This window comes from Euprymna scolopes, chromosome 21 (genome assembly GCF_053919585.1).
Source record: "Euprymna scolopes isolate OS-2025 chromosome 21, ASM5391958v1, whole genome shotgun sequence".
Classification (NCBI taxonomy): domain Eukaryota; kingdom Metazoa; phylum Mollusca; class Cephalopoda; order Sepiida; family Sepiolidae; genus Euprymna; species Euprymna scolopes.
Genome location: NC_136502.1, coordinates 10,917,028 through 10,942,318, shown reverse-complemented (window position 1 = coordinate 10,942,318; position 25,291 = coordinate 10,917,028). Strand labels below are relative to the sequence as shown.

Below are 25,291 nucleotides of genomic sequence, written 5' to 3'. Positions count from 1 at the left end.
GACCTCATTTCGCATAAGATTTTTCATTATCAGCCATTATGTACATCATGATATCAGACTGTTGTGGCCTTGCAGGTCAGTCATAATCAAGATAACCACAGTGGTATAATTAAAAAGTGTATTAATAAAAGTATGTCACAGAAGTGCACGTCATGATTCTGCGGCCATAAATTCCACAAATCGCTTCCATGACATTTTGATGTAACTGTATTGTCTCTAAGTCCATTTATTTCTAAAATGGGTAGATCGGCTTATTCTTTAACATAGATGTTTCCCCGATTTTCTGCGCACACACACACACACACACACACACACACACACACACACACACACACACACACACACACTATGTAAAAGCTAGACCTACTTTGAAATGAAGGTAAAGAACAGAACAATTTAATCCTTCAGAAGACAGAAATAGAAATTAGGATGAGCATATTCAAATGGATCAACGAGATGAAGAATTCTGGACAAGAGAAGGTAACACTGAACAGCCCAAACTCTGTCTTTTAGTATCAGATATGTGTCGTGATATTGGAGAAAACTAAACTCGACCATAAAGCTGAAACAACAACCAATTAATGATATATATTGACTGACTGATCTCATCATCATTATCTATTAACAATAGGATTTATAATTCAGGTAAGTTGCAATTTCTTTTATTAATATACTAGCTGGGCTATCCGGCATTGTAAGTGTAACATATTTGTATTAAATTTTCTATCCCTCTACCTCTTTCTATCTTTCCCTCTTCCTCACTCCCATTTTCCCTTCCCTATCCCCAAACCTTAACTCTTTCTCCTCTGCTCAGCCAATTCCTCTCTAGCTGAACACACACACACACACACACACACACACACACACACACACACACACACACACACACACACACAACTCTCCTTTATATAATAGATTTGAATTTTGTTAGTATTAGGTTTCAGTTTGTATTACTTCTATATCACTCATGACAATGATGATGATAGCTTGGATTGATTCAAGAAACACGTGTAATAATTCCTTGTGAAATGAATCTACATTTATTTTCAAAATTAGTACATAATAATATTGAAAGCCGCCCCCCTCCTCTGATGAAAGTTGGCCCATAGAGAATGAATATTTTTTTTCTAAATTTTAGATATTATGCATTCGGGGCAATGCTGATTAAGACAATACGAACTTTGTGGGTTTTCATTTTGTAGGTTTGGATTTTTAACTGTACACACAAACATACACACAGAAACATGATACAGTACATAAAAAGCTCAAGAGATGTGACAATCGAAATGGTGAGGGACCACCGTGAACGTCTATCCCAAAAAACCTCAATCACAAAGCTTGCTAAAAACTTTGGGGGTGTCATACTGGAAAATTTGGCTGAGGTATATGATGAACCAGCAACACAGATTGCAAGAAAGAAAAGAAAGAAATACATGGAAATTAAGATAGACACAAGAAACCAAGAATGGGGACAACATAAAAGAGCAGGAAAATTCCTGGAGGAGCTGAGCCAGGAATATATAGACAGAGATGCTTCACTTCAATGGCTCAAGAGTGGGAGACTTCCATTTAACGAGAAAAGACTCATTGTAGCCAGTCAAGATCAGGGCTTACTCACAAATGGATGAAAAAGTATGGCTACAAGCAAATGGCCAGTGCAGGTTTTGCCACACAGCAATTGAGAACCCAAGCCACCTAATATCTGGATGCCCAATCTTATCAGATCGCCTTTACACTGTCCGCTACAACAAAGTATGTAAATACCTCCATTGGAAGATCTGGTGTTTGAAAAAAATAAAAATTATACCGGTTGTGATAAGAGCAACTGGCCTAATAAAAAAGAATCTTCAGAAATACTTGGAAACAATCTCTGGAACGAAATACAGATATCAGCCATAAAGGAAACAACATCTATTCTTAAAAGAGCCCTCGGATATAAATTTAAATCTAACAGAATCAAGTGTTAGCTCAAGGAGGGAGCCCCTTGATTTCTTAAAACTAACTAAAGTAAAATAAGAAACAAAAGGAAACGTTTGTCCTTTATATAATAGATAATGCTTTAATTCAAGAAGCATTAAATCAATTTTCCTTTTGATTAAGAAAGTCGACTATAAACAGATGATTGTTATCAAGGTGTAGTATCTGTTTAGTCTTCATTCAATGAAAGAAATATCTTCCTAGACTGCAACAATTTAAATTTTTGTCCTGATCCAGAGCAAACTTTTTATGAATTTTTCCACCTTAAAATTTGACTGTATCTCAAAATTTACCCTCATGAGCAGGCAAATAAATAAATAAATATATTATAAAAAGACATAGGCTAGGATCAAAATATAATACCTGTTCTCCCAGGCATCACCTCTTGAAATGAAGTTATTGTCTGCCATCTGAGGTACCATCATTCATGATGGAGTACGAATAGAACTATGCAAGTATTTTGTCCCAAGTCACAAGTGTGCCTTTTTAAAGAGTTGGCTTTTCTACATTCAAACTCATGATCGACTTTGGCCTTGTGGGCTGATATCTAAGGAGATAGTATAAAAAAATGAATTTCAAATCTAGAATCTGACTGTAGAATCTTGTATTTAAATTAAAACAAACAAAAATCACATTAAAAAGCAAAATTATTTTCAAAATTATTTGATGATGAAATTTAACAATTTTTCATTAAAACTCTTCATATATTGTCTGACTTTCAAATTTTGCCACACTGATGAGTTGTAGAGATGATGAAACATGCGGATGCGTATACACACACACACACACACACATACACACACACACACATAAAACATTCCAACTTACTTCTGGTCGTCGAATACTCTTTGATTGTTTACTCCATATGCACGCTTATTTGGCATTTATAGGCACTTAATTCTCTTAAATTCTTGTGTTAATTGCCGGTGCCTTTAATGTAAGATACTAGCTTCTGAAGTCAAGGGTGGTTTTGTAACTGACTTTGAATCTTCCAACCAGCAGTTACTATCACTTTCTACACTGATGATTGCATACGCATGTAACACTAATGGCTGTAGACATAAAAATAATTGCTAATATTTATCAAAATATTATATGATGAAAATTATGGAAATAATATTCTAATATGATAGGAGAAAGAATAAGAATATTCATCAAAGTTTCCTTTTTATTTGAAGACTTCCTTGGGATAATTAATTTGAAGAAATAAAATACAAGTATAATATTTGGAAATATTTAATTTTCACATGGGAAACTAAATATTTTGAAATATTGTAGTACTGATAGTTTCATTTAGCTCAGTTTGTAGAGCACCGAATTCCAACCACTGGTTTCTAAGTCTAGCCACACCGAGGAGTCATAAAAATACTGAAACATATGTAGACAAATATATTTAATATATTTTATGTATGCAGTGCAAATGTGGTCTCCCAAATCTATTAAGTAGGGGTTTCATTGGGGGACTACAAAATAATTATTTTTATCTTTATCATTAAAACCCCAAGAATTATCAAATTTTAATGAAATTTGGAAATATTTACACACAAACACATAAACGTCGATAGCCACGGATATGTCATGTGACTCGTGTTTATGTAAAACATGAACTGGTGAACTACATGAAACTGGAACAAAATAAATACATATGGGTTAAGATTACTGCAAGATATTTTAATACTCTTTGCGTCTTGATTCAATGTAGACTTATTCTTTGGGTTTTTTTTTTTTGTTGTTTTTTTTAATAGTTACATTGTTGTCAATAATTCGCCAGGACTACATTTTTTTTCGTAATGTTTTCAGTCTGTTTTTAAGTTTAATAAACCTTAATAAAAAGTAGTAAAAATAAAGAAACTAAACTTTGTTGCATTCATTAAAAAAGAAAAAAGTAGTTGCATCTTTCTTTTCATTATATAAAGAAATGAAATGTGACAATAGTTGCAGAGGAATTATAGTTTTTATTAAAGAAAACTGCAACTTGATACACAGACGTCCATAGAAACAAGTTGTCGCGCCAAATAATAATGCAAGGGAGCTAACTCTGTTAAGAACGTCATTCAAGGAAAACCATTGCAATGTATTACTTTAAATTTAGTATGCGTTTACGAAAAAAGTATTTTCTAAGAAATTTTTATAAAATATTCTCTTAGCTCTTTGACTATCATGCGGCTTTTATATAATGTTTGACTAAAATTAAAGGTGGCAAATTTGTGTTTTGTTTTTTTGCGTTTATTTATTTTCGTTTTCGACAAATAAAAATTGTTGTTGAAAGTGTTTAAAAACTAGTTCAATCGTTGTTTAATTGTACTTTATAAAAATAAGAAAACGTTCTAAATTATTGATAAAAAGGAAAAAATGAAAAGCCTTAAATTATTTAAAAAAAAAAAAAATGGGGTCAATGTAATTATTAATTAGTTTATTTTACGAAGTTAATTATCCAGGGGAGATAACTGCGATATATTTCTCGGATATAAAAAGGAACACGGTTTGAGAGATGTGTGTGTGCATGTGTGTGTTTTCCTAATAAAAATGTACAAATAATTTCAATAAAATCATACTTTTTTTTTTTATTTAATCGAAAATAAATGCCTTGTGATAGATACATTTTTACCTTGAGTCAAAGTTGATATGAAGTTACCTTGATTTAATGTAATGCTTTATATTTCTACTTGGTTGTGGCCACAGAATTGAAGAATGTTCTCGGTTACTGAAGGAGAAATCCTTCTAGACTGAAGCAATTTAAATTTTTGTTCCAATCCAGTGTCCTATTTTGGAGGAGTTGGATTTTCCTCACATTAAAAACCGACCTTGTGTCCAACTCTGCCTCTGTGATGTAGGCAAGAAAATAGGAAGAAGATAAAAGAATGCTAGACAACTCATAATGATGGTTGGGTGATGAACGACAACATTTGTAAACCTGGATGTGTCAAGTTTGAATCCAGTTCATTCCACGGAAACATTTTCATCAAACCCACACTTGATCTTGTGTGTAATCTCTAAAAAAATAAAAATTGAAAGTCGATCTTGGGTTTATGTTCATCAGCCTCATAACTCATTTCCCTTATTTTGTCCTTTAGTCCTCATATTCCTTGAGTACTGTTTCCAGGTACACTGTGGTGTTGATTTTCAAACTGACGGCAAAGATATGTGTTGGCATGATGTGGCCCTTACTTGAGACCACACCAAAGACCATAACCGTGGTCAGAAACTTTGTTTTCATCATCCTTAGCATGTCCTTGATATTCGTGGCAATCCACTATGCATTTTGATGGTGCTGGCAATGGTCCTGTTGTCATAACTTGGATCGTTAGAGAGAATGAGTTGTACAGTGGCGTATCTCCAATCTCGCTCATTGAACATTGTGTCACTTTCAGACATGACAGAAAAGTCCTATCACTCTTGGCAACTAATCACAACTGGCCAACTAATAGCTGATCTGCAACAAAAAAAGGCAGGCTCGAACCCATACCACAAAGGAGGAAAAGAACAGGAAAAAAACCTGACGTATTTGCTGTTACCACCATCACCAAACCGGAAGTGACTTATGTTTAAATTAATGCTAGACAATCGAAAGTAGAGGATGACTTTCAAAAATATCGGCGAAAAAAGCGACCCCCCCCTGTTGAAAAGTGCCCAGTTGAAGGTGAAGATATTAATGTTTTTAGCCAATTTTTCGATATTTGTCGTCTGAGAGGTCGAACTTCAAAACGATACTGATCTTGGTAAAATCCGTCGCCTCTGTTGAAAGTTTTAGGCAGACATGCAAACATACATACATACATTTATATATTGGTAACTAAAAATTTTCAACCTAAACCGATTAAAAAGCTTGCCCTATCTCTGAATACACTTTATGTCAAATTTCAAATGTTTAGACCAGAAATTGTCTGAGTAATTTGGTAGAGACCGCAGAGGTCAATTTTTTTAAACTTTGACCCCTATTATGCCCCCTTAACATTTATTGTTTTGGGCTCAAATCAAGTTATTAAGTTAGATCCATGTCCAAGGAATCTATATTTAAAATTTCAAGTGTTAGACCCAAAATTGGCAGAGGAGTTTGGAAGAGTTCTCAAAGGTCAAATCATACTCCCTTAACAGCCAAATTTCTGGCTGAAAACCGATCGCAAAGATTTTCCCAAATCTCAGTACCCTGTATATCAAATTTTGAGTCTATAGACTGAAAATTGACAGAGTTATTGCGTAGGGAAATGTACACAGACACATTCACTTATATATATATATATATATATATATATATATATATATATATATATAGGTAGATTAGTTTATGGAAAATAAAATTATTAAATTTAAAATTTATGGAAAATAGCATTATTAAATTTATGGAAAATATACATGTTCCATTATTAAAAAATTAAACAAAAAACATTATTATTTTTGCTAGGTATAAACATTAATTCTCATCAGTTAAACATGATCAGCACACGTATTATGCATCCATTGCCTTTATATTCGGCATGCCGCTTCCCTTGCATAATTTAAGGATAGATAGTTTTTTAAACTCTAAAAATTAAATTCTCCAAATGTTTATCTTAACTTATAAAACGTTTCTTCCGGTACAAAAAAAAAAAAAAAAAAAAAAAAAATCAAATTAATTTTAAGTTAAATTTGAGTTGTCTCCCTTAGATTAACATCACCCTTCCGTCAGGGTTCAGCTTTTAAAAATGGTAGTTATTAGTTACCTGACATTTTGTATTGTAGACAACAAAACGAAAACGTGGTCAAAAAGACAAATATATGACAAATATTACTTAAGGCACTCTTCTACCTACCTGGATAAGTTTTTGGTGTCTTAGATTATTTCAAAACATTTATTTACTTTGAAACACAAGTAATGCTAAGTATTAGAATAAGAAAAAGATAGTGACGATCATCTTTGGAATCTCGATAATACCCCAAAACTCGAAAATTAAACAAAATAATTGTAGAAACTCATCGAATAGTATGCAATAAACGCCCTGTTCATAGAAGGATCCAATCAAAACAGGAAGTATGCCCTGTATTTAATAATTCAGGTGATAAGTCATCTTTAGGGAATGCTTTTAGGGTTTCACAACCTAATAAAATAAATAATTCCATACAAGCTTCTGAAATGACGAACGCAACAACTTTATAAAATGTAACACAGAAAAGGTTTATTAAAGAGAATATGATATGTTCCTGGTCAAAAGCTGGACTCCGGCTACCATTAGAAATCACCGAGGTGGAGAGAGAGAAGAAAAGGGAGGTCCGTTCTGTTTGGTGGCTCTCTCAGTAAGGACGAGTTGTTCTTCTTCAAACCAGATGCTGGCCGAATTCCTTAGGGGATAGGAAGGATCAATGCGCCGTACTCCTGATTGGTCAGTATGTGGCCAAATAGCACAGGGGAGAGGCATTGATTTGAGAAAGAAAAAAGTTCCATTTGTTTCTGCTACAAATTCTTTCCCATCAATGTTTAGTTTATTTAGCATTTTGAATAAGTTTCCATGTCTTTATAAAATGCTATTGAGGAGAACAGATATCTTATGAATGCCTATTTTATCAAGTGTTTCATACGTTTCCACTGATATAGAGTCTGGTTAAATAGTCTTTCCTTTGTTCATATCTATGATGGCATTTTCCATATATTGTACCTCTTTTTAATGACCATTTACCATTTTATCCTATTCCTTCATTCTCATTTCATATTTAAACGTCATCAAGGCAGATTCTTCTATATTTAAAAAAGAAAAAAGTTCCATTTGTTTCTGCTACACATCTCCCTCTCAGTACAGACCAATAAGTCTCCTGTGTGTCATGAGTAAGCTGCTGGAATCCATATTAAATAGAGAAGTAGTCAACCACCTCAGCAGAAATAACCTTCTTAGTGACATGCAATATGGTTTCCATTCTGCTAGATCTACAGCAGATGTGCTAACGGTTATATCTCATAGGATTAGTGAATCTCTCAACAAAGGCTTCCTTTCTAGGGCAATTGCTCTTGACATATCAAAGGCCTTCGATAAGGTATGGCATAAAGGCCTACTTCATAAGATTTCCAGCTACGATATAACTGGAAATGTTTTCTGAATTATTAAATCATTTCTCCCTGATAGGCTCATAAGAGTAGTGGTTGATGGGCAGAAATCAGAGGCCCACAGTATTAATGCTGGAGTCCCTTGGGGGTCCATCCTGGGCCCAACTCTCTTCCTGATCTACATCAATGATCTCCCAAAACCCATACTTAAATCATTCGTTGACATCTATGCTGATGACATGACCATCTATGGCAACACATCAAAGGCCGTAAATGACAAAGTTTTCTCTGATTTTCTTTCCTCTGATCTTGAGCGCGTGGTACAATGGGGGAAGAGGTGGCTGGTTACTTTTAATGCATCCAAAACCAAGCTCCTATCTTTACATTATCAACGCTCTGATCCCCATCTGGTATCAATTGAAATGGATGGCTCTCTTCTTGGGGAGGCTCCATGTTTTGACATGTTTCTGGGTTTGACCTTTACTCCTGATCTTAAATGGAACACGTACATCAAGTCTGTTGCCAAGGTCGCTGGGAAGATGGTGGGATCCTTCTACTGATGCAATTCTCTATCTGTATAAAAGCCAAGCACGTCCAAGGATGGAGTACTGCTGCCACATCTGGGCAGGAGTTGCTAAAAACAGCTTATCCTGCCTTGACAAAGTACAAAATAGACTTTGTGGCTTAGTGGGGGAATGCCCTTTTCTCTTCCCTGCAACCTCTCTCCCACAGAAGAGACGTTGCGAGCCTTCAATAATATACAGCCTTCAAACAAGATGTTGTGTGTTTGTGTTTCATAACTTGAAAAAATATGCATCAAATTTTTTTTTTTTCATATTAATCGAATGTTTATTAAAATCAAAAATAAAATAAGGGAAAACCAAAACGAATTCGTAAAACTTGCATTTAAAACAAGTTGTAAACATGACTTCATTTGAATTATTTTTCTCTAAGTCTTCCACTTTGAAATATGTCCTCACCCAAGCAACACTGGGTAAATACAGTTAGTAAGCTATAATATTATACAATTCTCCAAATGTATTATTATTCAGCGGACTACTGTTCTCATCTTGAGTGTGATTTTCACAACGTTTTGGTCGATATAACCTTTGACCTTCTTCAGGTGTATCTTGTCGAACTCGGGAATGTTTCTGTTGAACTCGGGAATCTGGGCAGAATTTTGTGCGGAACCCAAACACCAAAGTGTACCTGGATGTATTAAAGAGGATGGTGATGCCCTGTTGCAATCAGGTGGCCGCTGGCAGACCCTGGATGTGGCAATAGGACTCAGCACCAATCAAGAAATCCAAAGAGACCTAGGCTTGGCTTCAGAAGGAGTGCTACGACTTTGTACCTTCCTCTCACTAGTTCCTTCCTTCCCCAACCTGAATCCACCGGACTACTTCGTTTGGTCATACATCAAGAACATCACCAACATGACCTCCTATAACACCAAAGCCAGCTTGATTGCCACCATCCACCGAGTATTCGCCGAGCTCCTGCCAGCGCTTGTGTAAAAGGTATGCTCCCGTTCCGGACCCATATCGAGGCGATGATTGAAGCTGAAGGCAGTTACATTCAATAGATATCAGCTCCACTACATAATCAAGTTACCTGAATTGATTTGTTCAATAAAAGTTTTTAAATAAAGCTGTAGTATTATTTTCTTTAAGGCGACAAATTTATCGTACCACCCTGTAAAAAGTACTATTTATAAAATCCAGCGATTATATCAAAAAAATGTAAGGGCAAATAACTCTGTGCAAATTATCACAATGAGAAATTACCTTGAGTTGATCACAGAGTACTTTTTGGTATAGTATTGTCATGTTTTTCAATAACTATTACAACTATTACTGAGGAATGAAGAAGTAGGGGTGATGTCATAAGAAGTAGGTTTTGGTTTTACTTTCGACAACTTCATAACTCTCACTTCCCTTATTTTGTCTTTTAGTCCTTGCATTCTATGAGCAAAGTTTCTGACAAAAGGGGAAAACGCTGTTTTCTGGATCAAAATCTTTCCATCTAACACTTATCGTTGATTAGTCTTTAATTTTGTAGTAATTTTCGTTTTGGCTCTTTACATCAAGTGGCTACATGCCTTATCTGCAGCAATTTTCTATAGAGTAGAAAAGAAGAATTTATTCATATTTGTGCTACAAAAAATCAGAACAACATTGGTACCGTAGGTTTCAAATCCAAACAAAAGGGACCGTGGTTATTTATGTCGGCTTAATTCAGCTTCTATTTAAATAAAGACAGATATAAAAAGAAGCTGAAGAGAATCCAATATAGGCAACCAGATATTGCTCTCCTTATTTTGGATTTGAAACTGACAGTACCGATGTTGTTCTGATCTTCTGTAACAAATGTATAAATAAATATTATGCTCTTATTTTGTTAAATTTACTTAATAATCGAGCACTCTGATGGGATTTTCTTTCACTAATCTTACATAAGAAGAAAAATATAGATGATAAAATTGGTAAACAGAGTTCAACTCTGTCATATCAATAGCACTGAAAAAGGTTCATACCTATAGTCTGCCTTTCCCACTTATCGGTAAAATAATAGACTGCAGGAAGTTGTCTTATATTATCAAAGAAATAAAAAGATAACATCCTAGAGTGGATAGGCTCAACACTGAGTGCAAATTATGTAGAGAATTGGTGGTCAGATTGATGTTGGTTTTAAGATTTTGTAAGAAATGAATTTGATCCTTATTTAAGAATATCTAGAATAAAGACATAAATATAAAACAGATGTTATTATAAACATTATAAAAAATAGAATAAGAATAAAACAAGTCACGCATGTGGGGGTTCTCCCCCCATGAGTGAAAAATTTTGCAAAATCTATTCTGGAAAAAATTTGCTTTCACCATAAATTTTTGCGCAAATGTTTTTAGAAAATCCGTAGAATGGTTATTAAGAAAAGTGTGAACGACAAACGAACAGACCATTTTGGGGGGCAATTTTACCTTGCGATGCCCCCTAGGAAGGTAACCAGAGTTATCCCAGAAAATCCGTTTTGGCAAAAATTTACTTTCACCATGACTAATGTTTGTGCAAAATTTAAAAAAAACAAACTTATTTTTCAGTGACGAAAATTTCAATAATAATAATATTGAATATTAACACAAGCCTTACACCATTAAGTTTAAACTTAATATTATTAATATTAATAGATTCTGAAACAAAATAAAATCAATTCAGTTCCTTTTCAATTTCTGCAAAACTGCTCAAGTGTAACATACTTCATGTTTATATGCATGTAAACATGCCCATCCTCGGGAGCTACACGTATGCAGGCATAGTCACAAGGAAATCAAGATAAGGAATAAATCCACTCACTTTTTTCTATTGAAACAACAGACATTTATTTCCAATTAATTTGTAAAATAATGCCTTGCTGTTCAAACCTGTGTAACATGTCTGTTTGTATTATTGTTCTGTACACACATTCTTTTTTTTTTATAATCTTTTTCTGCCGTATTCGGTTTCAAAACAGAATACGACAGCATAGAAAGTTGACATACATTTGTTACCTCTTGAAAATGGGAGTTACCCCCAAAATATTTGAGGAATATACCATCTACAGTCAGGTAAATAAAAATATTTATTGGGAACTATTGAACCCTTTGAATTATTTATCATTATTTATTTATCTATTCCAACAACTGAATAATTCCTGCATTGACAAGCCTTCAGACATACCTTTTATATATATATATATATATATATATATATATATATATATATATATATATATATATATATATATAAAAGGTGAATTTGCATTGATTATTCCACCGTTATATGTTTATATATTACTTTAGTTTGTGTTGATTTGTTACACTTCTGCATTGTATTGCCTTCTTTAGATTTCCTTTATATGCACACTAAACAATGCTTCAAGCAAACTACATTAATCTCTTATCAAATATTACTTTTGTCTAAATATTTTGCTTTTTATTCATTTTTTTACAGATACATTGGATATTTTCACTCTGAATGGATGTTAGAATTGATTCTTGTCACATCAACGACAAAACTTATCAATAATGTATCAAAGGATACTTTAAACGTTGCCCAGTTTAATGGTATGTCGAGGTGTGTTGCAAAGACCTTACTCTATGAAGTGGACGAAGATATCAATTCGAGCATTCTCATACCAGGATGTCACATCCAGACATATCCGCACAAGGAAGCCCAGGTATATTCCGCCAATAAAAATACACTACCATTTTTACACACATTTTGAATTGATTTCAACATTTTCAGAAATGTTTCCTAATAATAAAAAAACTTTTTATAATTTGAGCAAAGATATCCTCTCATTTTAAGTAGTGTTCCCTTTCAGTTTGTTGAACTATTTTTTAAATTGTTTGTAAATATATTTTACACACACACACACACACACACACACACACACACACACACACACACACACACACACACACACACACACACCATCATCATCATCATCATCATCATCATTTAATAAACATTTAAATATTTTATTTAAATAAAATAATAAAAAATATGTCATGTCAAAAAAGACATAAATAACGAAAATAAAAAGGGAGATAACTTCTCTCTCTTCATAGGTTAGAGAATGAAGCGAAAATTAAAATACAAAAGTAAGCCACAGTTAAAAATGCTTATATATATATCGCTAAAAAATAACAACAGATCTTGTATATATATATATATATATATATATATATATATATATATATATATATATATATATATACTTTTTTTACCTTTAAAATTATATTAAAAAAAAATTATTTTATTTTTATATTTTTTATCATTCATTAGAAAACTATTTAGTCAGTAAGTTATTTTAATCACCTGCAATCGCGGCATCAACTTGCACACATGTTTGTATATATATATATATATATATATATATATATATATATATATATATATATATATATATATATATATACAAACATGTGTGCAAGTTGATGCCGCGATTAAAAAATAAATGGTGATCACTGTGTAAAAAAAAAATATATATATATATATATATTTTTTTTTTTTTACACAGTGATCACCACTTATCAAGGCCCGGAAGCCACTCAGGGATAAGGGTTATTGCAAGTACATTACGTTAGTGTGGAGATCTGATGAAGTGTTTACTTAAGGGGGCGGTTCATCAGGAACTTGTTAACGTTGGACTTGAAGACATCCAAGCTGTAGTCCGGTGGGAAGCAGGCAGACGGAACAGAGTTCCACAGGCGTGCATATATATATGAAAGAAAAAAACCTTAACACTAGATATCTAGGTTAAATAGCATACACAAAGGAACAGGTCAACCGCAGGTCAAATGGGCCTTTGTAAGTGCCTGCTCATTGGCTGATTAGGAAGGGTACGGTGGATACTAGAAAGCTGATTGGCTAATTAAAACTCAATAGACGGTGCTTATATAAAAACCGGAGACAACCACAAAATTCTCACATAAGCCTGAAGAATCCTAGAGTGGATGAAACATGGAATATTCAGTGTAGCTTAATCGCCATATATATTTTATAACTTACTAAATAGCTCTACCTACGTATTGAGCACTGTTGAAGTAAATACTTAAAGTTTGCACATAAATTTATACTTTCATATATTAATTTTATGTGAGTAAATTAAGTAGTTATATATATATATATATTTAATATTATAGTAAAAAAAATTATGTCAGCCCCTTTAAGAAACTCGTTTCTTATCGTTGAGCACTTTCAGTTGAATTAAGTCGGTCAATTTAGCTCTTATACATAGATCATCATACGATTAGATCACTGTGACTGTCATAAAGAACATTTAAAATTATAATGTTTAAATTCAATGTTATTTCTCGCGGTTAATGGTAACCGATTGGATACGGTCTTTGCTAATCGAGCCAGAGATGGCTCGTGCTGCCGGGTTTGAATCTGTCGACTGGTGTTAATTGTGACACTCTGCACTGAAGATTCCTGAAAGGATGAAACACTAGTTTCTGTAGGTATTTAATTATTATAGTAAATAATTATTATAGTAAATAATTATTATAGTAAAAATTATATATATATATATATATATATATATATATATATATATATATATATATATATATATATATATATATATATTTATATATTAAATGTGGGAGGTTAATAAATTTAATGAATTAGTATAAGTTCATTAACATATTCCAAGAAAACAACAAAAAACAGGCAAGAATAATGTATGATCTTTTCACAGCTGATATCGTGTTTATTTAGATATAATTTCTTAATCAGCACAATAGAACGGACAAGTGGGAGTGACACCAAAATAACAACAGAATTGACGCGGGTGGGGATTAGATTCAGTATTGAATCCATGTGCAACTTTTTTATTCAGGTCCCAGAGATAATTAAAATTTGTAGGAATAGGTTCAAGCTATATGCATACGATGGCTGGAGGGGGGGGGGTCTTTCTTTTTTTCTTCTCTCTCTCTCTCTCTCTCTCTCTCTCTCTCTCTCAATAGTACCCCCTTGCTTTGCTAATCCTCATGTTTTTTTGTACATAAGTGTGAGAATTCAAGGAGTGGTCAGAGTTATATGGGTAAACACTAGCACCTCTTCATCCCATTGGCTACAAGCTATTTCTCTGATAGCATCACCTATTGCAGGCAAACACATACATATCATTACACTGAGGAAGGTCACAGGAAGCGGCTGAAAATCCAGTGTTTTAAGACATTTTGCATCTATACATCAACAAATAAGAAGTTATAAAGAAACTTAAAAATATATAAACATTTATATAGTTTGAACATTACACACACACACACACACACACACACACGTAATTATAAATAAATAATAATTATTCTTTTATACCTGCAGATACTAGTGTTTAATGCTTATACAATCATCAGTGTAGAATGACAATTCCTGCTGTTTGGGAAATCTGAACCCAGCCACGAAGCTATCTTTGATTCCATTTGGTAAGTCTCTATCTCCGGGCCACCAAACAGTTGCCATGAGAATGAAACAAACTAATTACTAATAAATACTCAATTTGAGCATATCTCTCTCTCTCTCTCTCTCTCTCTATATATATATATATATATATATATATATATATATATATATATATATATATTGCGCACATCCTAAATTTTTCGGTCCACCTCCACAATTTTCTTTAGAATGCCAACTTTTATAGGTTTGTTTTACTATGCTGATTAAGAAAATCTCATTCAAATTATTGTGAAGACAAATACTTATAGAAATATAAAGACCTGTATTATGCACTGTAATTCACTGGCTGCCAGGTTTATATGCATGTGCGATAAACAAATCTACTTTTTTCCTACTGACACTACCACTTCTCATTTTTTTTTATATTTGCAGGTGGGTATGCTGACAACGATTATATTATATTATATTATTATATTATGGTTAAATTATTCCCTCCCCCCACCCACTCCCAGAAAAAAGGATTGTCTACACCAAAAGCCGTTCTTTACATGAGAATGTTGAGGGTGTCTGTTCTGAACGTTGTTTTTAAGATGGGAAGTTTCGTGGTGTTTATTCAGAAAGCAGTTCTTAACATAGGGAGTTTGGGATGTCTATTCTAAATGCCGTCCTTAACATGACAATACTCAAATAAGAGAAGTGAATAACGTTGTAATTGTTTTGTTTTACAGTTAAAAAAGACGACATAAAACTGGAATTTAATTTAATATTATTGATGGAAGAGTTGAAATAAGAGGAAGACTTGAACAACAAACAGAAACAGCTTAGACTGCTTCCACTGATTTCAATCACTCTAAACAATCCATATACAGTGAGAATCCCTAACTTCTAAAACTTCTGTTTTTACATTCCATTATTATTCTAATGGGCCATTTTTTGTAATTTTATTAATTCATACTGAATTACGCATTCCTTTAATTGCTTTTCTTTTTTAATTCAAACAGTACCTGCATGTTATCGTCTCAAACCAGCACTAGTCGCCAGTGAAAGCTAGATTATTTCATTTCAGCTATGGTCGCTAGTGTCCACAATTGTTCAGGAACGACAGTGGCCACCAACAACCGTAATTTTCTTTTTTGTGTGTGGGGGGACAAGCTTCCATGGGACAACACTGGTTAATGGCTCCTGCTAGTTGATTTATAATGTTAACGATAGTGGGAAGAAATTGTTTGAAGTAAAATTAAAAAATCAAAATTTAAGGAATAATTGATTTAAAAAATTAGAAGATGTCCAAATGGCAAAAGATAAAATAAATCAAGCTATAAAATAAGTCTATATGGCACAATCACATTGACACACCGGTTCTCACCAGATCACCAAAGTTAAGCAACGTTGAGCCTGGCCAGTACCAAATGGGTGACCATTTGGGAAGGCTAGATACTGTATGTACCTTCTAGGAAGGTTGGGCATGGGTCCAGCACCCTCACCCTGTAAAAAGAACTCCTCGCTATAAAAGTGTCTACAAAAGTTATAGATGGGTTATGCCCCTCCAGGGGCCCAAGGGCTATGGGGGGGGGGGGAGTAAAATAAGTCTAGGTAATTGATCTGGAGGTATTTACATATATATATATTATTCATTTCAGTATACCCTGCTCTACTTCGGTATTGAGCACTCTTTTATTAACCTTGTTAAACTTCATTGGTTACTTAACCTCCGGAAAAAAATAACCACAAAAAAAAAAAATATATATATATATATTATATATATATATATATATATATATATATATATATATATATAGTCATCCACATACAGTACTGTTTCGGCGGCTCAGTACTGTTACAGCAGCTCTAACCATCGGACCAAGAATCAGTGCCTGTAAATATTTCTCCTCAAATGCCTCTTAAATTAGCATTTGCCCGTCGCAAAGTGCTCGAACTGTCAATTTGTTTATATAAAATTATAGTGTGGACAAATTAGCAGTGTAGAAGAAGTAGATACAACATGAATTTTACTTTTAATGACAATGTTGAATTTCCATTGATACTTAGTTAAGTAAAGAAATATTTATTTTTTGTTAAAAAAAAAAAATAGGCAAAATTTTTGCAATACTTACTGATGCACATAAAATAATCAAATCAAGAAAAATAATTTGTGTTAGATTAAAACTAGCAGGCCGCCTGGCATTGCCCAGTCATAAAATACACAAAAATATTATATTTTAATTTATGCAGATTTCGGTAAATTTTTACGACGCGCCCCAGCATATTATAAACACCCCAACCTCCCCATGTTAAGAACAGCTTTCAGAATAAACACCCCCAAACTTAAAAGCCGTTCTTAACATGGGGAGGTTGGGGGGTATTCCGAAAGCCGTTCTTAACATGAGGTGGCTGGGGGTGTTCATACTACATTGGGACAGGTCGTGAATACCCAGATTTCTTATTTATTACTAGCAAGACATGTGTACTGGCGTTGCCCGGTAGAAGTATGCCCCCTACCCACCCATAAAAAAATCAGTTACTACGGTTGTTAGTGGGAGCCATTGCCAACCCAGTAAAATAGCAAGCACTGGCGTCTGTGGCCAAAATGAATGTACCGTGCGGAAGTAACAACATTAGTATCTATAAACCCATTCTTAACATGGTGATTTGGTTATGTGATGTGGTTATTCTATGCTTTCACTTAACGTGTCAAATAAAAGTATAGTAGTGTGGCTTATTAAATAGCAGGTGTTTCTGTCCGCCTGTAATGTATAATGAAAATGTTTAATTTTGCATATGCGCAAAACTAACAGCAGGAGTAATGTTTTTTTTTTTTAACTTACTCTGCCATGTTTTCAAATTTAGCCCCTTAGCAGCAATTTTTACCAGGTAAAAACCAAATCAAAAATGTGCCATAGGTTCAAATATATCAAATTTCAACTCTGCAGACTAAATATTCAGAGAGGAGTTTGGTCGACTTTTCTCACACACCAACAAGGTCACTTAATATTTCCATGCGCTAGAATGTTTTTAACTTAAATTCTATGTAATTTTATGCAGAATGTAGAAACTATGCATAAATAAAATTCAGCGTAATAGTGAAATGAAAATATCTAATAAAAAAACATAAAAATAAATAAGTAATTAATTAACACTCGATTTTTGAAGGAATATACAAATTAGTTAACTATGTAGTTGCTTGCATATTCATGACTGAGTATAATAAGAAGTTCATTTTAATAATTTTTAAATAAAAAGTAGGGTTTTCATATCAATGTCAGGGTGAGAAAAATCTCAACTTAATATATATACTAGCAGTTCAGTCCGGCTTTGCTTTGGCCCTATGCACTGTTCATAACTTTATGTGCATATGTATATATATATTAAAAAGTTTTACTCATGTCCAGGTAATCTACATCTAAAATTAAACCCAAAATTGACAGAAGAGTTTGGTAGAGTCAGCAAAGGTCAAATCTTTCAACTTCTTTCTTCTTTTTTTTTTTAGATTATATTTTTTACATAATTTTTATATGTAAGATCCTAATATTTTCCTTTCCTGAATGAATGTGTAACTTTCAGTGTAACATAATTTTTATATAATCTTGAAAAAATTTAAAAGCAGGAACACAGAAAAATAATTCAATTAAAAAATGCCAAAAATTATACAAATGTTCACAGTAAGAATGTATGGATGCATGGGTTGGTAAAAAAGGAAAACCTGCATTCCTTACCCCTCCTTCAATTACCTGACGTCATTTTCAGACAGCCTTTTCACTTTCTGACATTTTGGGCTTCCGTAGAATCAATGCTTAGATGACTTTATTTGTTTTGTTTTGTGCAAAGTCAAAATCTCTCGCTTTTGGGGGTTAATTAAGCTATTTTTTGTACAAAAAAGCGTTTTTTTTTTATTTGATTTAATATCTTAAGACTTTACTTGACTAATTATCTTTGAAATATACCCAGAAAACTAATATTTATCTTTCAAGAGATTTTTACAATGAATTTAACTTCAAAATTTAGTTGAACTTGTCAATTTCTGAATGTCGCTGAGAAAACATTTTTCATTATAACTTTCTTTTTTTTTCATGTGTATAAATATTTTTTTTTCCTTTTGGAAATTAAGTTTAGTTCAAATACAATCAAAAAGTAGTCGGAAGCCTACAAAAAAATTATGACCAACCGGCTTTCAAAACTAGATCCCCCTATCATTGTTCCAACATTATTGCCTGTACCTATTATTTGTCTATAGACAAGCTTGTTTAATCTTTTAAAGACTCATGAATATAGATTCAAATGACATATCTACTTACCAACTGGTTCGAACTTACAACACTGAGTCTTGTAAAACTAATGTCGTTAACCCCTTTGGCTAGCAAATAAAATGCACGATTGTGACGTATACACTCACATTAGTAATTACTAGGGCTGTGACAACAGCATATTCTTTTCTTTGTTTTGATTCTCAGATATATATCCATTGATATCTTATATGTTTCTATGTAGAGTGATGCTGTTGTCATAGCCCTAGTAATTACTAGGGCTGTAACAACAGCATATTCTTTTCATTGTTTTGACTCTTGAGTACATATCCGTTAATATCTTATATGTTTTTATATAGGCTGATGTGGTTCTTGGTTGATTGACTGTGTCTTACTGTGTCGGATGTATTCTTGAGTGTCAAAACAATGAAAAGAATATTCTGTTGTCACAGTCCTAGTAATTACACCGAAAGTGTTAAATAAGAGGAGGTAGTTATAGCGTTTCTTGTTTTTCTAAAATCAAACATAAATGTTCAAAAAACATTAGGACCTGAGACCGTGATGGCAAGTTAAATTTCACTAGAGTTTTGTGTTATTCATGCAAAAACTCATATTTTTAAACTAAGTTGTTTTTGTTTCCTGGTTTTAATTTTCAATCTTTTGACGTATATTACAGCTAAATTAGGTTGTTAAACAATATTTTTTTTTTTTTTAGAAATATAACTGTTAGGTTTGTTTGAGATTATTTTAATGATTATGAAAACAAGAAAAAGCAGAAAGAAAGCAATAATCGAGTTTGTATGAAAGTATTTTTCTAACATTATTATGCAAGAAATGTTACATTAGTGTTTCATATAATAGTGATTATATACCCTGGACAAATCATGTTTGTTATTATTTTCATGTTGAAATGTGATTATTAAAAGTTCAGTGGTTTAAGTATTAACCTGATTTTAATCTCTAATTTTTGGCTCACATAGATTGTTTAGTTTGGATCTTAAATTCACACAATAACTTTTTTTAACTGTCTTTTGTTGATAGCATTAATTTGTATCATTGAGTCAGGTCATTTGCAAGAACTATACTAACATTTAATTATGTTTTAGCAAAGGAAGAAAATGAAGGAAATATACAGGCATGCATATAAAATGGGAATAAACAAAATTGTAAGAACATCACCTGGAAGTAAAAAATAGGTGTATTTCTTTTGCTTTTATTTTGATATAATCAGTTCATACAACAAAAATAAATAATAATCCTTTTTTTTTTAATCTAAAGCATTTATAATTATCAAAACAAACAAACAAAACAAAAACAAATAACAGTTGTCTTATTTACAAACAATACTTCAAGTTAGCTGCTGCTAAGAAAACCTTGTACAAAACCCAACAAACAAAAACTCTCTGATAAAACTCCCAAAACAAAAAGTCTTCTGGCAAAAGCTACCAAATAAAAATTTCTTTATACAGTACACACAATGCTTTAAACAAACTGCTAAACCAATCGAATTAATGCCTCCGTTCAGTCTTGAAAGACAAAGGATACCCCCTGTATGGGCAGTTGTGCATGTAATTGTGAGGCATGAGTTGCGCAATCTCTAACCACACCTCTCCTGAATCGGCACTGTTTGAGTCCAGCGGCAAGGAGAAGTCCAGGACGACTGGAAACAATGCTGAGAGAATGAGAGATAAATGGAAGTCCCAAATGGTCAGCCTAAACCACTCATATATATATATATATATATATATATATATATATATATATATATATATAGATAGATAGATAGATAGATAGATAGATATATATATATTTACTAATAAGCCATCCACCATTGCCCGGTTGTAAAATACACGTAAATATGATATTTTGATTAATGCAAATTTCATATTTATTATTATACTAGCAGTACCTGCTAACCGGCGTTGCCTGGTAGAAGCGTGCTCCCCCTAAAAAAAATTAAAGTACGGTTGTTGTCGTTGTTGCTGCTGCTGCCCAACCCTCAACCTCATGTTATGAACGGCTTTAGGAATAGACACCCTCAACTCCTCATGGTAAGAACGTCTATCAGAATGCAGCAGGCAGCCTGGGTGGAGAGAGATAAAAAAAAAATTCATTTAACTGTTGAAGCTATGGTAATGTTGACTGGTTACTTACTGGCTTCCACGACTAAAAGTAGTTCGTCTTTAAGTTTTATCAAGAAGCAGAAATTTATTTACAAACGAAAACCTGGAATCCTATCTTAAGGAAATGAAACAAAACTTCTTTTGTGTCTTTATCATTTGTAATTTTTTTTATTAATTACTGCAGTACTTAGTTTCAATTATTTCACTTATCACCATAACAAAAAAAAAATATGTATTTATCACAAGGTGTAACCTTGTTTAAATGCTAAACTTCAAACCAAAAAAAAAAAAAAAATCAATCAGTTGCAGGAGGGGGGGGCGATCGTGAAATCCATAGGTTGCAATGCGGCCCTGATATCCTCTGCGCTACCATGATGGATTCGAAAAAAAGTTTTTTTTTATTTAAACCAAATAACGGGACGCGATAATGAAATGAGGTCAATCCATGACGATGATGTAATCTCACTCTCTGCTGTTACAATGATTTTATCTCTCTCTCTCTCTCTCTCTCTCTCTCTCACACACACACACACACACACACACACACACTTTTGCTCTCTCTTTCGTTTCGGTACAGTGTTCAAATTGAAACAAAACAGATATAACTATCGCACGAAGGTGTAACCACAATATCTACACAATCTGTATAAATCCCTGTAGTGTTTATGGGGATCGGTAGGAGGACTTCAGCAATAGGGAGAAAAATCGAGACTACTTCCTCTGTACGTTAATGTGATAGTGCTGGTGTAGCTCCTCGGAACAAATCTAGGATTTTATTTGAACACCTGGATGTGTCAGAAAAGTCTTGATAAAGTTACTTAAGATAGTGGCTAATAGGCTGCACATAAGAAATTTGTATGTGACACCTATTGTTGTTAACCTACGGTATTTTGGACCAGAGGAGAAAAACTGCGATGATTTTTATTATATATAAAAATTATATTGGACCCAATATATAGTAATGATTTAAAAAGTAAAAAAAAAAATGACTCGTGCGTCACCACCAAGAATCCAGACCAAAACGTTTAGCTTACGATTTGATTTTTTCTTTGACGTTAATGCCTGAGCTATAAAGACATGTTTGCTGCAAGGCTAAAGATGAAAACAAACCAATAGCTATTACGTTACGCATGCATATTTGTAATGCCATCGTTCGACCTTCATCTGGCAAATTCTTTTTGCACCGATTTTCCCTGGTTAAAACCAAAACCAAAACCAAATATAAAGTTTTTAGGGATTCGAATACTCTGTATGTTAAGTGTCACGTTTGTAGACCAAAAACTGACAGAGGCGTTTAGGTGGCAAAAAATTTTAAACAAATATATATACATATATATATAAATATATATAGAAAAAGGTTTATGTTTACTAAAACATTTTTATGCAAATATTACGTAAGTATAAATCATGTAGAATATCTGCATGAATATAATTACACGTAATAGTTAAGTAAAGATGATCATCCCATAAGAAAATCGAAAAAAAAAAAAACTAATAGGGAATTAATTAAAATGAATGTTTAAAAGAATATGCAAATTAGCTAGATCTTTTGCAGATGAATGCAAATCCACGACCCATATATAACAAAGTTGTATTTTCTTTTTAAATAAATAGAATAAAGTGTTTTTAATATGAATATCAATGCACAAAATACTAAATTTATAGGAGTATATATAGAATATGTATGTATATAAAAATATGTAGTGTAAGATAATAAATAAGCTTTCAAAAATCCAAAATCAGTTGGCGGTTTATTACATGTTAAAAGGAAGATTATTACAATATTTTTTCGTTTGCAACTAACAAGTCAACAAAATTATGTCTTTGTTGCATTTTTAGTGGCTTACTTTTCAGATAAGTTCTTTAAAGAGGTTTTCTAACTGGAAAAAAATTAATGGGAGAACTTTTATATATATATATATATATATATATATATATATATATATATATGAATTGTTAAATATATTACGATTGGCATATACAAACTGATTTACGTTTCAAGTAAATTATATATATATATATAAATATTAGAATTTTCAGAACGTGAGAGATAATATATATATTTCCACAGACAAACAATGTCGCAGCTTACACAAGTCATGAAAGCCAACAAACCAGAAGTCCAAAACTAGAGTTTCACCCTTATTTGGGCTCATCAGTTCTACATATCCGAACTCTGGATTAGAAACCTGAATATTTGAGCTAAGCATATCCGAATTGGGATTCAAAACGAGTCTTGGACTTCTGGCCTGTTGGCTTTCATGGTTCATGTAAGCTGTGATATACTTTACAGAAATAATTATAAATATACAGTAGAACCCTGGGAAAAGGCATTAAAATTAGTAACAAAATACAGTACAATATATAATGCATATGTATATAATAAAAAAACGTTATAAATAACACCGTAAGGTGGGGCAAATAGCGTAACTAGGGGCCAGAAAAATATTTTATTCCATATCGTAAGCTGAAAAAAAAACGTACCCTAAGGCCACTGTATCCCAGGGTACTTTTGTATATACATCGGTTTGAAAATAATATACAAAAAGCCCATTTGTGTGACACTTTAATTCGTTTTTTTGTTTGTATTTTTTTTTTTTTTGCATCTTTTGATTATACCAACGATTAACTCCTGATGAGCTTGTTGGTGAAAGGGGCTCCTAGGTTTTTTTTTTTGTATATTATTTTCAAAGCACTACATCGTTTTTTTACTGTTAAAAAGTTAGTATATATATATATATATATATATATATATATGTGTGTGTGTGTGTGTAGTAGGGATTCATTCCTCGCATTGTGATAGCCTTCTAAATCTCTACTACACACCTATCCCACACAATGCTTCAAGCTAACTACATATCAATCATATATATATATATATATATATATATATATATATATATATATATATATATATATAAACTCTGTTCCATCTGCCTGCTTCCCACCGGACTACAACTTGGATGTCTTCAAGTTCAACGTAAACAAATTCCTAATGAACCGCCCCCTTAAGTAAACACTTCATCAAATCTCCACACTAACGTAATGTACTTGCAATAACCCTTATCCCTGAGTGGCTTCCGGGCCTTGATAAGTGGTGATCACTGTATAAAAAATATATATATATATGTATATATGTATATATGTATACTATGTGTGTGTGTGGGTGTATACACACAATCTAGATATAAGATTGAATGTCCACAATGACTGACAGTTTCATGCACAAATCAATCACCAATCATATCACTTGTTGCACTTATTTTTCTTTCTTTTTTTTTTTTTTCAAGGTGGATTACATGGTTTCAGATGACTTGTGCAAGAATCTTCAGCTTACATGTACGTATGATAATAACAAATGATGGATATAGTAAAATAAACTCACATACCTGATAATCTTAATTCAGTGTTTATTATTACAACAACAACAAAAAGATAATAAATGTGTGATGGCTAGCAAATAAATAGTATTTAGCAAACAAGTCCGTCCTTTTGTAAAAATTTACAAACCCGACGAACAGTGTGTGTGTGTGTGTGTGTGTGTATATATATATATATATATATATATATATATATATATATATATATATATATATATATATATATATATATATATATATATATATATTCAAAATCAAAGATGGCGTAACAAAAAGAAAACACAATTGCAACTTCTCTTCCAATTTTCGGATGTTGTAATCATGACCATATTCCTTTATTTTCTTGTAAAGTTGATGAGTTCCTTTTCCTCTGAGGAGTTAAGGGTGAAATAAATTAAAAACTTGACATAATAATTACATAGATGATTCTGCATTATGAAACAGGTGCTGTCAAGAATTGAACATTTCAACATACTTAAAGAAATAAACGGTAAATATATATATATATATATAAAGTGATTGAGTTCAGGTATATTGTTAATCTGAACTAAAAACCAATATTTCTTTAAAAGTGCTCAATATGTGTGTAAATCTTTATATAAATTAT

The 25,291-nt window shown here is 32.5% G+C and overlaps 1 long non-coding RNA gene across 2 annotated transcripts; it reads left to right on the top strand.

Moving 5' to 3' along the window:
* The first annotated feature begins 533 nt into the window (after positions 1-533).
* Positions 534-24,785, top strand: LOC145242000 (uncharacterized). 2 transcript variants are annotated; one of them, XR_013862635.1, is made up of 3 exons: positions 534-645; positions 11,980-12,205; positions 24,595-24,785. It is a non-coding gene; the product is annotated as an uncharacterized LOC145242000 (long non-coding RNA). The 2 variants fall into 2 exon arrangements; XR_013862636.1 differs by lacking the exon at positions 24,595-24,785 and adding an exon at positions 14,863-14,955.
* The last annotated feature ends 506 nt before the right edge of the window (positions 24,786-25,291 follow it).